This window comes from Lipotes vexillifer, unplaced genomic scaffold, assembly GCF_000442215.2.
Source record: "Lipotes vexillifer unplaced genomic scaffold, Lipotes_vexillifer_v1.1 scaffold397, whole genome shotgun sequence".
Taxonomy (NCBI): domain Eukaryota; kingdom Metazoa; phylum Chordata; class Mammalia; order Artiodactyla; family Lipotidae; genus Lipotes; species Lipotes vexillifer.
Window position 1 is genome coordinate 4,236,669 of NW_006772681.1, and position 16,933 is coordinate 4,253,601.

The following is a 16,933-nucleotide window of genomic DNA, read 5'->3' on the forward strand; positions in this document are numbered from 1 at the left end:
AGACACAGGTGAGTGATATATATATATATATATATATATATATATATATATATGTATACCTATATGTATATGTATGTGTATGTGTATATATATGTATATGTGTATATATATATATGTATGTATATATATATATATATATATATATATATATATATATAAAATAAGTTCAGCAAAGTTGTAAGATATAAGATCAACATACAAAAGCCAATGTAATTCTATACAGTAGCAATGAAAAATCTGAAAGTGAAATTAAGAAAACAATTCCAATAGTATAAAAAAATAAAATACTTAGGAAAATTGAACAAAAGAAGTGTAAAACTAAAAATTAAAGAGGACCTAGGGACCTCCCTGGTGGCGCAGTGGTTAAGAATCCACCTGCCAATGCAGGGGACATGGGTTCAATCCCTGGTCCAGGAAGATCCCACATGCCATGGATCAACGAAGCCTGTGCACCACAACTACTGACCCTGTGCTCTAGAGCCTGTGAGCCACAACTACTGAAGCCCACGCGCGTAGAGCCCGTTAGCCACAACGAGAAGCCACTGCAATGAGAAGCCCAAGCACCACAACAAAGAGCAGCCCCCGCTCACTGCAACTAGAGAAAGCCCATGCACAGCAACGAAGACCCAACGCAGCGCCCCCCTCAAAATAAAGATGACCTAGATGAATATAAAGTCATCCAATGTTCGTGGATTAGAAGACTTGACATTGTTAAGATGGTAATAGTCCCCAAAATGATCTACAGATTAACCCCCAAATGATCTACAAATTAAACACAACCACTATCAAAATCCCAACTGCCTTTTTGCAGAAATTCACAAGCTGATTCTAAACTTCATATGGAAATACAAAGGACCAGGAATAGTCAAAACAATCTCAAAAAAGAACAAGGTCAGAGGATTCACACTTCCCAATTTCAAAACTTACTACAAAGCTACAGTAATCAAGACAGTGTGTTACTGGCATAAGCATAGATATACAGATTAACGGAATAGAACTGAGTTCAGAAATAAACCCAAATATCTATGACCAACTGATTTTTGACAAGGGTACTAAGACAAACTTCTCAACAAATGGTCCTGGAACTAATGGATATTCACGTGCAAGAGATCCCTACCTCACAACCATAGACAAAAATTAACTCACACTAGATCATATACATCTAAATGCAAGAGCTAAAACTAAAAATCTGGTAGAAGAAAACAGGTATAATTCTATGTGACGCTACATTAGATAGACAGTGGTTTCTTAGCTATAACACCAAAACCAACAACATAAAAATTGGATATAAATCAAAATTTTAAACCCTTGTGTTTCAAAAACACCATCAAGAAAGTGAGAAGCCCACCCACAAAATGGGAGAAAATCTTTGTAAATCATATATCCAATATAAGTATCTAGAATATATAAAGAGCTTTTACAACTCAACACAAAAAGACAGATGACTACAAAATTGTCAAAAGGACTGAATCGGCATTTCTCCAAAGAAGATATACAAATGACCGATAAGCACATGAAAAGATGCTAAACATCATTAGCCAAAGACATGCAAATAAAAACCACAATGAGATACCCACTTTACACCTACTAGGAGACCTATTCAAAATGATAAGTAACAAGTGTTGACAAGGATATGAAGAACCCTCACACATTGCTAGTAAAAATGTAAAGTAGTGAAGCTGCAGTGAAATAAAGTCTTATGGTTCCTCAAAATAGGTAATAGGTAATTCTACTCCTAGGTATATTCCCAAGAGAAACGAAAACATATGTCCACACAAAAACTTGAACATAACTGTTTACAGCCCCATTATTCATAATAGCCAGAAACAGAAACAACACAAATGTCCATCGACTAATGAACAGATATATAAAAAGTGGTATATTCATACAATAAAAAGAAATTCAGCAATAAAAAGAAATGAAGCACTCGTTGTTATACCAGGGATAAACCTTGAAATATTATGCTAAGTGAAAGAAGCTCTGCAACTCAAGATATAAAAGTGACTAAGGAAGTGGTAAACATTAGGTAAATCTAAAATATACAAAACATGGGACTTCCCTGGTGGTCCAGTGGTTAAGACTCCACACTCCCAATGCAGGGGGCCCAGGTTCGATCCCTGGTCAGGGAACATGCATCTCACATGCATGCTGCAACTAAGAATCCACATGCCACAACTAAGAAGGCTGATGCCGCAACTAAGAGCCCACATGCCACAACTAAAGATCACACAAAGAAGATCCCGCATGCCACAACTAAGACCCGGCGCAGCCTAAATAAATAAATAAATAATTTTTAATAAAGAATTAAAAAAATAAAATACACAAAACAATGTCTTATTTGGGGATTTAAAAATACAAAGCTAAAATACTGAATAACAGCATTAAAGTCAGGAATGGAGGTAACTGGAGTTAATTGTTCCAAGATCCTTGTATTGTTCAGGCCAAGGCAAAGATACTGATAAGTTCTGCGAAGTTAATATGCAAGTCAAAATTTCAGGGAATTCCCTGGAGGTCCAGTGCTTAAGCTGTGCTTTCATTGCCCTGTGGGCGTGGGTTCGATCCCTGGTCAGGGAACTAAGATCCCACAAGCCACGCCGCAAACAATCAATCAATCAATTAAAACAATTTCAAAGAGAAGCAGTAAAAAAATAAAAACTGCACAAATTTCAAATCACTACCAAGAAAAAAATATTTGAGGGAAAAATGTATGAATCCAAAAGAATGCAAAAAGTAAACAAAAAAGAAAATAAAAGTATGTGGGGAAAGGACTTTCACAAGATGATAGATTACACATGTGCATCTGAATCCCCTTTCAAATTTCCCCTAACTCTGTGAAGAAATTTTAAAAATTAAAAAAGTAGTAATAGTAATAAAGGTCAGGAAAAAGAGAAGCAGAGGTAACAACAGACAAGTACAATAACTTCAGTAAGCTACAAAGCAGATGGACCAATGCTATTTGACAGCACACTCAATAAAGTAGACTCCTGTCCTATGTTGGCAACAGGGAAAAGCCAAGAACCAAGATGGTTTGTTTACTTGCAATGTCCCCAAGAGAAGATACCAGTCAATTTTGGAAGTAGGAAGTAAAGTTGGGACACAGAAGCAGAACTGGTTGAAAGCTGCTTACCAAGCATTTTGATTCCTAAATCCCCTACTTGACACCAAAAGGCTCAGGTCTGTTTTTTTTTTCCTCAAGCATCTCTGCAATGGAAGATGCCAGGCACAGTTGAAGGCTGAAGAACAGTATCAACAACACAAGAATTAAAAGAATATATGCAAACGGAATGACTAAATTCCCATCCTTTTTTCCCACTAGGCTCCCAGCTCACTGTAGCCAAGACTTAGCCACCCAGGCAGGAGATAGGACAAGACTTCTTATCAAGTTCCCCAAACAGTCCACCAGGTAACCCTATAGTGAGGTTCTCAGTTAACAAGCCCTCTCCTCTCTACATGCACTCACAGCCCCCAGTCTGCCCACATCCTTAGACATGATAAAGTTGTGGAAAGCTTCTATCAAGAAAAGTGATGCCAAAGAAAAGCAAAATATATTAATATCCTCAGAGAGATGAAAAGAAACAATATTCATTAAACAAAAACAGAGTGCCATTAAAAAAAAACTTAGGGTAAAGAAGTAACTAGCATGAAAACTCGCCCCAACACCAGTTTGGTCAGCTCTTGAGTAGTGTGAAACTGCAAAATCTGTACACAGATTTCAGTTTGTCAGAGCACTGGAATTGGGAATCAACTGATACCTGCACTGCCAGGCTGACAAAATAACTTGGTTGCCAGGGCTATGCTGTAATCTTGAATAATTTTGCAGCTTTAAACTACTTTTCGGTCCTTGTGAGGACTGACTAGCAACATGTCCTGCTTTTCCTTTTGAAACCTGACTATGCAATTGAGTTTTCCATTCTTTATTTTCATAAACAACTTTACATTAACCTCCCATTACCCCATTACCTAAAAAACCTTGCAATTTGGGAGAGTCTAGTTAATATAATTTCCATGGGAATTCCCTGGTGGTCCCGTGGTTAGGACTTGGCGCTTTCACTACCATGGCCTGGGTTCAAACAATTTCCAAATACATTATGGGTAGATTCTGAATGACTGATGTGGTCAGTCACCTAGTTAATAAAGCCCAACATATAGTATTAAGTAAGCACTATCACGTGCACTTTAGTTATTAGATCAAAGAATGTCTTCAATCTGCTGCTCTGCAAAGTTTTTCTGTAAAGGGCCAGAGAGTAAATATTTCACAGTTGTGGGCCGTATGATCTCTGTCACAACTGCTCAACTGCCACTGTAGTGTGACAGTGGTCACAGACAACACATAAAATGTATTTTATTCCAGGGCTTCCCTGGTGGCGCAGTGGTTGAGAGTCCGCCTGCCGATGCAGGGGACACAGGTTCGTGCCCCGGTCTGGGAAGATCCCACATGCCGCGGAGCGGCTGGGCCCGTGAGCCATGGCCGCTGAGCCTGCGCGTCCGGAGCCTGTGCTCCGCAACGGGAGAGGCCACAACAGTGAGAGGCCCGCGTACCGCAAAAAAAAAAAAAAAAAAAAAAAAAAAAAAAAAAAAAAAAAAAAAAAAAAAAAAAAAAAAAAAAAAAAAAATGTATTTTATTCCAATAACACTTTATTTATAAAAACAGGCAGAGGGCCAGATTCCTCCCACAGGTCATGGTTTGCTAACACCTGCTCTCAAGCATCAAAGTGAAAAACGATAACATCCTACATACATCACCATGATGGCTTAAAAATGGGAAATACGGAAGAGGCAAAATTTCTTAAGACATTAGAATAAAACAGTTGGATATGGGTGGAATATCTTTTAAATATTTTTAATTAAAAAAAATTAAACATCTTCCTCTTTATCCCCATTACTATTCCCTTCATTTGGCTCTCCCTGTACTGTCATACTCATTTCAGTATTTCTCTTTGCCTTACCCCAATCTGTCCACACAGTGTTGTCAAAGGATTTTTAAAATGAACTTTCTACACCTCTGATGATCTGCCATGATCCTGGCTTGCCTATTCTCTTATTTCACATACCATTCTCCCATACAGACCCCATGCTCCAATCACACAGAAAGGAAGTTCATTCCCCAAAATGTCATCTGTTTAATACTTCTGTGATTTACTTATCCTGTTCCTTCTCTTCAAACTTTGCCCCGCAATTTCCCTAAATTCCCAGTCATCTGGTCTTCTCTTATCCGTCAACATTCTGTTCAAGCATCTCATCTGGTAGCCTTCCCTAAACTTCAAAGCAGAAATAATTAATTTCTTCTTCTAGTCTACCCTATAGCATGTATTCCAAGAGATATTATAACACAGTAATTAAATGTGCAGGCTTTGGAGTCAAATAAATCTAGATCCACATCTCAGAACCATTACTTAAGCAAATTATTGAATTACTTTCTTCATCCATACAACAGGGATAACTTAATTGTAGTTTCGGTTTAAAGGCTGAGATAATACCTGTAAAGTCATATAGAAAAGCTTAAACCCAGTTAAGTGTTCAACAGCTGTCTCTTATTATCTGTTTGCAAATCCCTCTCACCTTTCAAACTGTCTTCTTGAGGTCAAGGCAATTCATCTTTACATCACTAGAACCTTACAGAGTATGTGAAGTATATTAATAGTAAGCTCTCAAATATATCTTGAATCAAAATAAACATGAAAAAGTTATTATACTCAAAATGAATTTTTCTCTAACTCCTTGAACGTAGGATAACTTTCTTACTGAGACATTAAAAGGCTTAAAAATATCGATTACAATCCAAAGCACTCACCATTTTCCAGCATTTCTCCAAATAAATGGGAGCACTAGTAACCTATACATAAGAGCCTCTTTGTGAATAAGTGAAGTAATAAAAGGTGATTTGGCTGCTGTTGTTGTTGTTCTTAGGTCTATAATGACAATATAAAAGCAGCCAACCAATATACCCTGCAGAAAGCTTCCCGCCATAATAGCAAACAGCACAGATTTACAAAGAGGGCTTCTGCCTGCCTAGAAATTAAAATGTGAGGGAGAGCCATAATAATGAGAATTACAGAAAATTGACACTGTACTCTATTTTTTTTTTAATATTTATTTATTTAGGCTGTGCCATGTCTTAGTTGCTGGCAAGCCGGATCTATTTCTTAGTTGTAGCATGCGGACTGCTTAGTTGCAGCATGCACATGGGATCTAGTTCCCTGACCAGTGATCAAACCTGGGCCCCCTGCATTGGGGAAGTCCCAACCCGGAGTCTTACCCTCTGGACCACCAGGGAAGTCCTGACACTGTACTCTCTATATGTAAAAATTTCCTCACATGAGTAAGGAAGTACAAGTGGTAGTAAATTTTGACTTTGTGGGGAGGGGAAATTCAGACAAGATGACCCAGAAGACAATCACTTGTGGGTGAAAAGACAACAGGAAAAGAATAGGGGACTTCCTCAAGTTTAGTCAACTAACAGGTCACAGAGGAGAAATTAGCACAACAGAAAAAGAACTGACTATAAAAATCAACAAAAGGGGCACCAAGCCCTAGTTCTGCTGTTACATTAGAAACAAAACTTGTAATTTACAGGCAATGTGAATGTCCACAGAAAACCCAAAAGACTACATAATAACCTAGAAAACTGACCCGCACCATGGACAAAGTGAAAAGTAGAAAAACTTTTAAGTGAAAAAAGGCAAAAAATTTTATCTCAAAAGCCAACTAGGGCTTCCCTGGTGGCTCAGTGGCTGAGAGGCCACCTGCCGATGCAGGGGACACGGGCTCGCGCCCTGGTCTGGGAAGATCCCACATGCCGCGGAGCGGCTGGGCCCGTGAGCCATGGCCGCTGAGCCTGCACGTCCGGAGCCTGTGCTCCGCAGTGGGAGAGGCCACAACAGTGAGAGGCCTGTGTACCACAAAAAAAAAAGCCAACTAGTTTGGTGTAACTATACAAACTTGTGAACATAAAACATATTCATGACAATGCAACACAAAGAGCAAAAAACAAAACACAGGAAATTCCCTGGTGGTCCAGTGATTAGGACTCCGTGCTTCCACTGCAGGGGGCACAGGTTCAATCCCTGGTTGGGGAACTAATATCCTGCAAGCTGTGCAGTGAGAAAAAAAACAAAAAACAAAAAATCATAACCAGGGTTGGCACCCTTGGAATTCAAATGGAGTTGAGAGAGAAAGAATATATTTAAAACTTTGAACTCTTGGTCAGTTAGAAGTCAACAGGAATAAACCAGGACTATACTAGGCAAACCATGAGATACAGTCACCCTAGGTATGCGTGACAGGTATGGAAATTTAAACTGCTAAAATAGAGGTATAAAAGAGAGAAAGTATTAAATCCAGGAGGCTGCTATAAATCACAAGCATCATAATAACAAAAAATAATTAGTCTGTTGAATAATCACATGCTGTAAACAGTTTTAAAGAATTCTACATGTGGTAACTCATTTAATAGACTCTCCCTGTAGTGGGCTGAATAGTGGTTCCCAAAAAGATATGTCCACATCCTATTCCCTGAAACCGATGAATGTGACTTTATTTGGAAAAAAGTGTCTTTACAGATATAATTAAGAATCTTGGTACTTCTCTGGCAGTCCAGTGGTTAAGACTCCACGCTGCCAATGCAGGGGGCGTGGCTTCCATCCCTGGTCGGGAAGCTAAGATCCCACATGCCGGGTGGCAGAGGGGAAAAAAAAATAACAATCTCAAGATAAGATCATCCTGGATTATCCAGGTGGACCCTAAATCCAATGACAACTGTCCTTATAAGAGACACAGAGGAGAGAAGAGGGCCATATGAAGACAGGCAGAGATTAGAATCATGCAGCCACAAGCCAAGGAATATCTAGAGCCAAGAGAAGTTGGAAAACGCAAGGAAGAATTCTCTCCTAGAGCTCTGGACAGAACGGGGCCCTTCTGACACCTTGATTTCAGACTTGTGGCCTCCGGAACCGTTGAGAAAAAAGGTTTCTGTTATTTTAAAGTAGTTTTTTAAAAAATTTATTTTTGCGTCAGGTCTTAGTTGCGGCATACAGGATCTGTTGCTGTGGCGCTCTGACTTCTCTCCACTTGTGGTGTGCGGGTTTCCTCTTCTCTAGTTGTGGCGGACAGGCTCCAGAGCAGGTGGACTCTAGGTGCCCCTCGGCATGTGGGACCTTAGTTCCCTGACCAGGGATGGAACCCGCTTCCCCTGCACTGGAAGGCAGATTCTATACCACTGGACCACGAGGGAAGTCCCAAGTTTGTTATTTTAAGATGCTAAGTGGTAATTTGTTACAGCAGTCACAGGAAATTAATATACTCCCTCTAAGGTAGATATTACTACACCCATTTCATTTTAATGATGAAACAGGCACAGAAATGTTAAGTAATCTAATAAACCAGATTTTCAGATAAAAACAAAAAATATTAAAATGTAATAAAAAATGTAATAAAAAACAGGAACAGGAAATACTATTTGGAGGCTTGTCATGGGGACTGAGTTTCCCAGCAAAATTCAGCTCAGCTTAATAATGAAGGAATGAAAGAATCATCATTTTAGAACCTCTAATGTAAATAACTGAGCCAGGCAAGAACAGATGTTAGCATTTAAACAAAAATAAATTTATTTATTTATTTATTTATTTATTTTCGGCTGCTTTGGGTCTTCGTTGCTGCGTTCGGGCTTTCCCTAGTTGCAGTGATCGGGGCTACTCTTCGTTGCGGTGTGCGGGCTTCTCATTGTAGTGGCTTCTCTTGTTGCAGAGCATGGGCTCCAGGTGCACGGGCTTCAGTAGTTGTGGCTCGGGGGCTCTAGAGCACAGGCTCAGTGGTTGTGGTGCACGGGCTTCGTTGCTCCACGGCATGTGGGATCTTCCCAGACCAGGGATCGAACCTGTGTCCCTTGCATTGGCAGGGGGATTCTTAACCACTGCGCCACCAGGGAAGTCCCAGAATTTTAAAATATGTCTACAAACTATTTGACACTCCTCCCTGACAAAGATGGAACCTAATATCCCATGCCTTCTGAATGTAGGCCAGATTTAGTGACTCTCTTCTAATGAACAGAATGTGGCAGGAAGTGACAATATGCAACTTCAGAGACTATATCATTAAAGGCAATGCCACAGCACACAATGTATAAAGATGCATTTTGTGATATCAGTAAGTGAAATCGGTGGTAACAAAGCAGTAAAGGAGCAGTTTTTGAATGTCACTGAAATTAAGCTGTTATAAATTAGAGTATTATAACTTTAGGATGTTAAATGTAATTCCCATGGTAACCACAGAGAAAATTGTTATAGAATATACACAAAAGGAAATGAAAAAATAATAAAAATGTTTCACTACAACATATAAACTAAACACAATGACAGTCATGAAGGAAATGAGAGTCAAAAAAACTATAAGGCATATAGAAAACAAACAGTAAAATGAGGAAGTCAGTCCTCCTTTCTCAGTAATTACATACAAATGGATTAAACTCTCCAATCAAAAGACAAATTGGCAGAATGGACTTAAAACATGATCTAATTGATAATTCCCTGGTGGTCCAATGGTTAGGACTCCATGCTTTCACTGCCAAGGGCCCAGGTTCAATCCCTGGTCAGGGAACTAAGATCCCACAAGCCTCATGGTGTGGCTGAAAAAAGACAAAAATTTAAAAAAATAAAAATAAAACATGATCTAATTATATGCTGTCTACAAGAGACTTACATTAGATCCAAAGACACCAAAAGGTTGAAAGTGAAAGGATGGAAAAAGATACTCCATGTAAACAGTACCCAAAAGGAAGAAGTGACTATACTAATGTCACTTTAAAGTCCATAAAATGGACTTTAAATCAAAAATGGTTATAAGAGACAAAGGGCATAATTTATTAAAAAGATCCAATACAGCAAGAAGATAACAATAATTATAAACATTTATGTACCTAATAACAGACCATCCAAATATATGAAGCAAAAACACATATTTTAAAGGGAGAGGGAATTCCCTGATGGTCCAGCGGTTAGGACTCCACGCTTTCACTGATGAGGGTACGTGTTTAAACCCTGGTTGGGGAACTAAGACCCTGCAAGCTGCACAGTGTGGCCAAGTTAAAAAAAATTTTTTTTAAATAAATAAATAAAGGGAGAAACAGTCATTTCTCAGCATATTAAAAGAATTATAGGCCATGACCACATGGGACTTATTCCTGGGATGCAAGGATGGTTAAACATATGAAAATCAACTGATGTAATGCACATTAACAGAATGAAGGGAAAAAAAACACATGATTGTCTCAACTGATGGGAGGAAAAGTACCTGACAAAATTCAACATCCTTTCATGATTAAAAAAAAAAAAGAATTAGGAATAGAAGGGACTTACCTCAACATAATAAAGCCCATATATGAAAAACCCACAGCTGACATCATACCCAACAGTGAAAGAATGAAAGCTTCTCCTCTAAGATCAAGAACAAGGCAAGGATGGCCGCTCTCAACACTTCTATTCAATACAGTACTGGAAGTCCAAGCCAGAGCAATTAGGCAAGAAAAAGAAAAAGTATACACCTTGGAAAGGGAGTAAAAAATTCTGTTTGATGATATATGTAAAAAACCCTAAAGATTCCACACGCAAAAACTATTAGTACTAATAAATGAATTTCAGCAAAGTAGTAAGATATAAAAAAATCAACACGAATAAGTTGCATTTCTATACACTATCAATCTGAATAGGAAATTAACAATTTCATTTACTAACAGCATCAAAAATAATGACACTTAGGAATTAACTTAACCAATGAGGTAAAAGACTTGTAACCTGAAAACTACAAAACACTACTGAAAGAAATTAACAGACACACAAATAAATGGAAAGACATCCTGTGTTTATGTACCGTAAGTCTAAATATTGTTAAGATGTCAATACTACCCAAAGCAATCTACAGATTCAATGCAATCCCATCAAAATCTTAATGATGTTTCCTTCAGAAATAGAAAATCCATCCTAAAATTCATATGGAATCTCAAGGGACCCTAAATAGCAAAAGGAACAACAAAGTTGGAGGACTCACATTTTCTGATTTCAAAACTTAGTACAAAGCTACAATAATCAAAACAGTGTGGCATAAATACAGACATATAGACATTCTATTGGAATAGAGAGCTCAGAAATAAATTCTTACATATACAGCAAAATGATTCTTCCCCCCAACCCCCCTCTCCCACACCATTCCCTGGCAAAATGATTTTTGACACGGTGCCAAGACCTTTAATGGGGAAAGGACGGTCTTTTCAACAAACAATTCTGAGAAAACTGGATATCCACTTGCAAAACAATGTTAGACTGTTACCTACCACCACTTACAAAAACCAAAAAAAGGAGCCCACCTGCTGCAACTAAGAAGCCCACGTGCCACAACTAAAGAGTTGGTGAGTCACAACTAAGGAGCCTGCCTGCTGCAACTAAGGAGGCCACCTGCCACAACTAAGGAGCCCACCTGCCACAACTAAGACCTGGTGCAACCAAATAAATATTTTTTTTAAAAAAAGGGTCAAAGACTTAGATGCAAGAAAGACCTAAACTATAAACTTTTAGAAATAGAGCAAAAGCTTCACAATACTGGATTTGGTAACGATTTTTATATATGACACCAAAGGCACAGGCAACAACAACAACAAAAACAGACAAATTGGACTTCATGAAAATTTAAAACATGTCCAAAGGACACTATCAAAAGAGTGAAAAGGCAACCTACAAAATGGAAGAAATTATTTTCAAATCATTCATCTAAGGGATTAATATCCAGAATATATAGAGAACTCCTCACTCAACAACAAAAAAACCAAGTCAATTCAAAAATGGACAAAAGATTTTAATAGACATTTCTCCAAAGAATGGCCATTAAGTACATGAAAAGATACTCAACACCGCTATGCCACAAATCAAAACCACAATGAGATACCACCTCACACCCATTAGGATGGCTATTACCAAAAAAAACCCCCAGAAAATAACAAAATGTTGTCAAGAATGTGGAGAAACTAGAACCCTTGTGCATACTGGTAGGAATGTAAAACAGTAAGCTGCTGTGAGAAACAGTATAGCATTTCCTAAAAAATTTTTAAATGGAATTACCATATGATCCAGCAATTTCACTTCTTGGTATATACCCCCCAAAAATGGAAAGCAAGGTCTTGAAGAGGTATTTGTACATAGCAGCAGCATTATTCATTATGCCTAAAATGTGAAAGCAATCCAAGTGTCCATTAACAGATGAATGGATAAGCAAAATGTGGTAAATACATACAGTGGATTATTATTCAGGCTCAAAAAGGAAGGAAATTCTGACATGTGCTACTATGTGGATGAACCTTAAGGACACACTTTGTTAAGTGAAATAGCCAGCCACAAAAAGATGATTCCGCTTATATGAGGTACCAAGAGTAGTCAAAATCAGAGACAGAAAGCAGAATGAACGGTGGTTAACTGGGCTCACAGGAGGAGGAAATGGGGAGTTACTGTTGATTGGGTACAGAGTTTCAATTTTGCAAGATGAAAAGAGATCTGGGGGTGGATGGTGGTGATGACTGCACAATACGAATGTACTTAATACCACTGAAACATATACACTTAAAAATGATTACTATGGTAAACTTATTATCGTGTGTACTCTACCACAGTTTTTTTTAAAAAATGCAATGCCACTTGCTCTTTTGGGTTACTTGTTCTCAGGGAAACAAGCTATGTGGCAAGGAACTGAGGCCTCCTGCCAAGAGCCAGCACCAACCTGCCAGCCACATGAGAAAGACACCTTAAGAGGCTAATTCTCCAGCCCTAGTAGTCTTCAGATAACTGCAGCCTCAGCCAACATCTTGACTGTGACCTCAAGGTATCCAGGGTCAGACCCATCCAGCTAAGCCACTTCTGAATTTCTGTCCCACAGAAACCATGTAAGATAAAAAGTTTGTTATTTTAAGCAGCTAAATTTTGGGATAATTTGTTATGCACCAATAGATAACTAATACAACAGGGAAACCAATGGATGAAAGGTTATTAGAAAACAGGATATTTATATGGCCTCAAAGTATTACACCACATATTACTTACTAATTACAAAGTGAAAAGTATATGATTATTATGGAGATCTTATAGTATCACATTAACCAAGTAAATAAACTTACCAACATCGTTAGAGTGACATTCCACCACTGATGTGCCGCCCAATATAATGAAAAAAAAGAGTATACGCTATCACGTAGACTAGTATTATTGCCCCCAAAATGTCTGACCTGAATCTAATAACGAGGAAATAATTATACCCAAAATACATGACACTCTATCAGTTACCTGGCCTGGACTCTTAAAAAATTAACACTGAAAAACTAAAAAGGCAAGGGAATTCCCTGGCAGTCCAGTGGTCAGGAAGCGGCACTTTCACTGCCAGGGCCCAGGTTCAATCTCTGGTTGGGGAACTAAGATCCTGCAAGCTGCACTGCGTGGCCAAAAAAAAAAGAAGAAAAACTAAAGAGACAAAAGGACTGTTCTAGATCAAGACACTAAAAAGACAAAACAACAAAATGTGTGAACCTTGACTGGATCCTATATGTAGGGACAAAAACACAAAAGACTTTCGGTGATAACTGGGAAAATCTGTTAATTTTCTTAGAAATACTAACACATACTATCGTGGTCCTACAGGAAAATATCCTTTTTCTTGGGAGAAGTAACGTGAAGGTGTTCAGGGGTGAAATATCATGATGGTTGCAAATGACTTTCTCATGGTTCAACAAAATTAAAAGTACATCTAAAGAAAAAGTAAATGTGGCAACAGGTCAATACAAGCAAGGTGTTTACAGGTATTCACTATACTATTTTTTTCCAACTTTTCTGTAGATTTTTTTCAAAATAAAGAACTGATTAAAAATAAGAAAATAAAGAGTACCCTATCACAATGAGATACCATGACGCTCCTATTAGAGTAACAAACAAGAAAATACTGACAATATCAAGGGCTGGCAAGGATGCAAAGCATCCTCATGTACTGCTGGTTGAAACGCAAAATGGTACATCCAATTTGGACAACATTTTGCCCATTTTTTATAAAACTCAACACATTTACCACATGACCCAACAATCCCATTCCTAGGTATTTACCTTAGAGTAGAGGTTCTCAATCAGAGGCTATTTTGTCCTCTGGGACTTTTTTTTTTAACAATGGTGGGGGCGGGTGCTATTGTTATCTAGTGGGCAGAAGCCAGGGATGTTGTTAAACGTCCTACAATGTGAAGGATGGCCCTCCACAACAAAGAATTATCCAGACCAACATGTCATAGTGCCAAGATTGAGAAACCCTGCCTACAGAAATAAAAACATATGTCCATATAAAATCTGTACAAGAATGTTTACAGCAGCTCTATTCACAATTGCAAGATACGTGAAACAACTAAATCTCCCTCAACAGGTAAATCGATAAACTGCGGTACATTCATACACTGGAATACTACTCAGCAATAAATGTTTTTTAAAAAATGCAACAGCTTGGAGGAATCTCAAAGGCATCATAACTGAGTGAAACTCAGTCTCCAAAAGTTTACATATGTACTATTCCATTTACGTGACAGTCTCCAAAAGACAAAACTAAAAGAATGAAGAAGAAATTTGTGGCTGCCAGGGCTTCCCTGGTGGCGCAGTGGTTGAGAGTCCGCCTGCCGATACAGGGGACACGGGTTCGTGCCCCGGTCCGGGAAGATCCCACATGCCGCGAAGCAGCTGGGCCCGAGAGCCATGGCTGCTGAGCCTGCGCGTCCGGAGCCTGTGCTCCACAACGGGAGAGGCCACAACAGTGAGAGGCCAGCGGACGGCAAAAAAAAAAAAAAAAAAAATTTGTGGCTGCCAGAGGTTAACTGAGGGTGGATATGACTACAAAAATACAGAACACGGGAGGTTTTTGGTGTGATGAAGTTGTTCTGTATCCTGATTGTGGTATTAGTTACAAGAATCAATAAATGTGTTAATATTCACAAAACTGTACACCCAAAAAAAGCCAATCTTACTGTATGATGAATTTTTAAAACATTCAAAAATTTAAAGGCTATGTATTCTGGGTACAGGGTTGAATACTGTCTCCCCCAAAATTTATGTCCACCTGGAACCCCGAATTTGACTTTACTTGGTCTTATAGGATCTTTGCAAATGTAATCAAGTTAAGATGAAGTTATACTGGATCAGGGTAAAGATGGAAACACAGACTGGAGAGATGTATACACAAGACAAGGAATGCCAGCAACCATCAGAAGCATTGAACAGATTCTCCCTCTGAGAGGTTCCAACTCCAGTGATGCTTTATTTTGGCCTTTTAGACTCCTAAAACTTGAAAAAATAAAGTTGTGTTGTTTTAAACTGCCCAGTTTGTGGTAATTTGTTAGAGCAGTCCTAGGAAACTAACATACTCTATGATTCTATTTACGTGACATTCTGGAAAAGGCAAAACTATTGGGACAGAAAACACATCAGTGCTTCCTAAGGAATGACTACAAAAGAGCACAAGATTCCAAGTGTTTATCAAAATTCAAAGACGTGTATACCTAAAAAGAATTGAATTTTGTTATATGTAGGTTACATCTCAACAAACCTGTCTATAAAAAGCATATTCCCAATGTGAATGACAAAAAATGCTCTTAAAATAGTTTCTACAGGGCTTCCCTGGTGGCGCAGTGGTTGAGCGTCCGCCTGCCGATGCAGGGGACGTGGGTTCGTGCCCCGGGTCCGGGAATACCCCACATGCCGCGGAGCGGCTGGGCCCGTGAGCCATGGCCGCTGAGCCTGTGCTCCGCAATGGGAGAGGCCACAACAGTGAGAGGCCCGCGTACTGCAAAAAAAAAAAAAAAAAAAAGTTTCTACAACAAAAAGGAAAAAAAAATTAACATTAGATCTCCTACGTATCTTGCGGAGATCTCTCCAGGACACATTCTTCCTTTCTAGTATCTCTCTTCTACCTCTACATCTCACAGCTAGATTAACCTATCTTTTTTTTTAATATAAATTCATTTATTCATTTAGCTGCGTTGGGTCTTCGTTGCTGCGCGCGGGCTTTCTCTAGTTGTGGTGAGCGAGGGCTACTCTTTGTTGCAGTGTGCAGGCTTCTCATTGCAGTGGCTTCTCTTGTTGCGGAGCATGGGCTCTAGGCATGCGGGCTTCAGTAGTTGTGGCTCACAGGCTCTAGAGCGCAGGCTCACTAGCTGTGGCACAAGGGCTTAGTTACTCCGCAGCATGTGGGATCTTCCCAGACCAGGGCTTGAACCCGTTGTTCCTTGCATTGGCAGGCGGATTTTTAACCACTGCGCCACCAGGGAAGTCCCTTCACAATCAAATACAGTGATGCAGAGCCTGTATCTTCACCTAGCAAACCACTGACTTGAACCAATGAAGATATCAGTTTGAATCAAAAATCTAGTACAATATTAAAATAATCTATTACTTATTAGTCTGTCAGTTACAAAGAAACTTAAAATAGGGCCAGTTCTTAACACTTTTATATCATTTATTTTCAGTAATGTTTACTATCACACTAGAAAAATGTGACAGAATGCCTACATTGCCAGCAATAAAAACTAACCTTGGGACTTCCCTGGTGGTCCAGTAGTAAAGAATCTGCCATAGAGACTTCCCTGGTGGTGCAGTGGTTAAGAATCCGCCTGCCGGGGCTTCCCTGGTGGCGCAGTGGTTGAGAATCTGCCTGCCAATGCAGACGACACAGGTTCGAGCCCTGGTCTGGGAAGATCCCACATGCCATGGAGCAACTGGGCCCGTGAGCCACAATTACTGAGCCTGCGCGTCTGGAGCCTGTGCTCCGCAACAACAGAGGCCGCGATAGTGAGAGGCCTGCGCACCGCGATGAAGAGTGACCCCCACTTGCCACAACTAGAGAAAGCCCATGCACAGAAATGAAGACCCAACACAGCCATAAA

The 16,933-nt window shown here is 39.2% G+C and overlaps 1 protein-coding gene and 1 non-coding gene across 3 annotated transcripts in view; one reads left to right on the forward strand and one right to left on the reverse strand.

The window, feature by feature from the left end:
• The window catches only part of ITCH (itchy E3 ubiquitin protein ligase), a 124,141-nt gene that overhangs the window by 87,875 nt on the left and 19,333 nt on the right, over window positions 1–16,933 (reverse strand). The gene's annotated exons all lie outside the window — the stretch shown is intronic.
• TRNAG-CCC (transfer RNA glycine (anticodon CCC)) lies at window positions 2,057–2,129 on the forward strand. The gene has a single exon. It is a non-coding gene; the product is annotated as a tRNA-Gly (tRNA).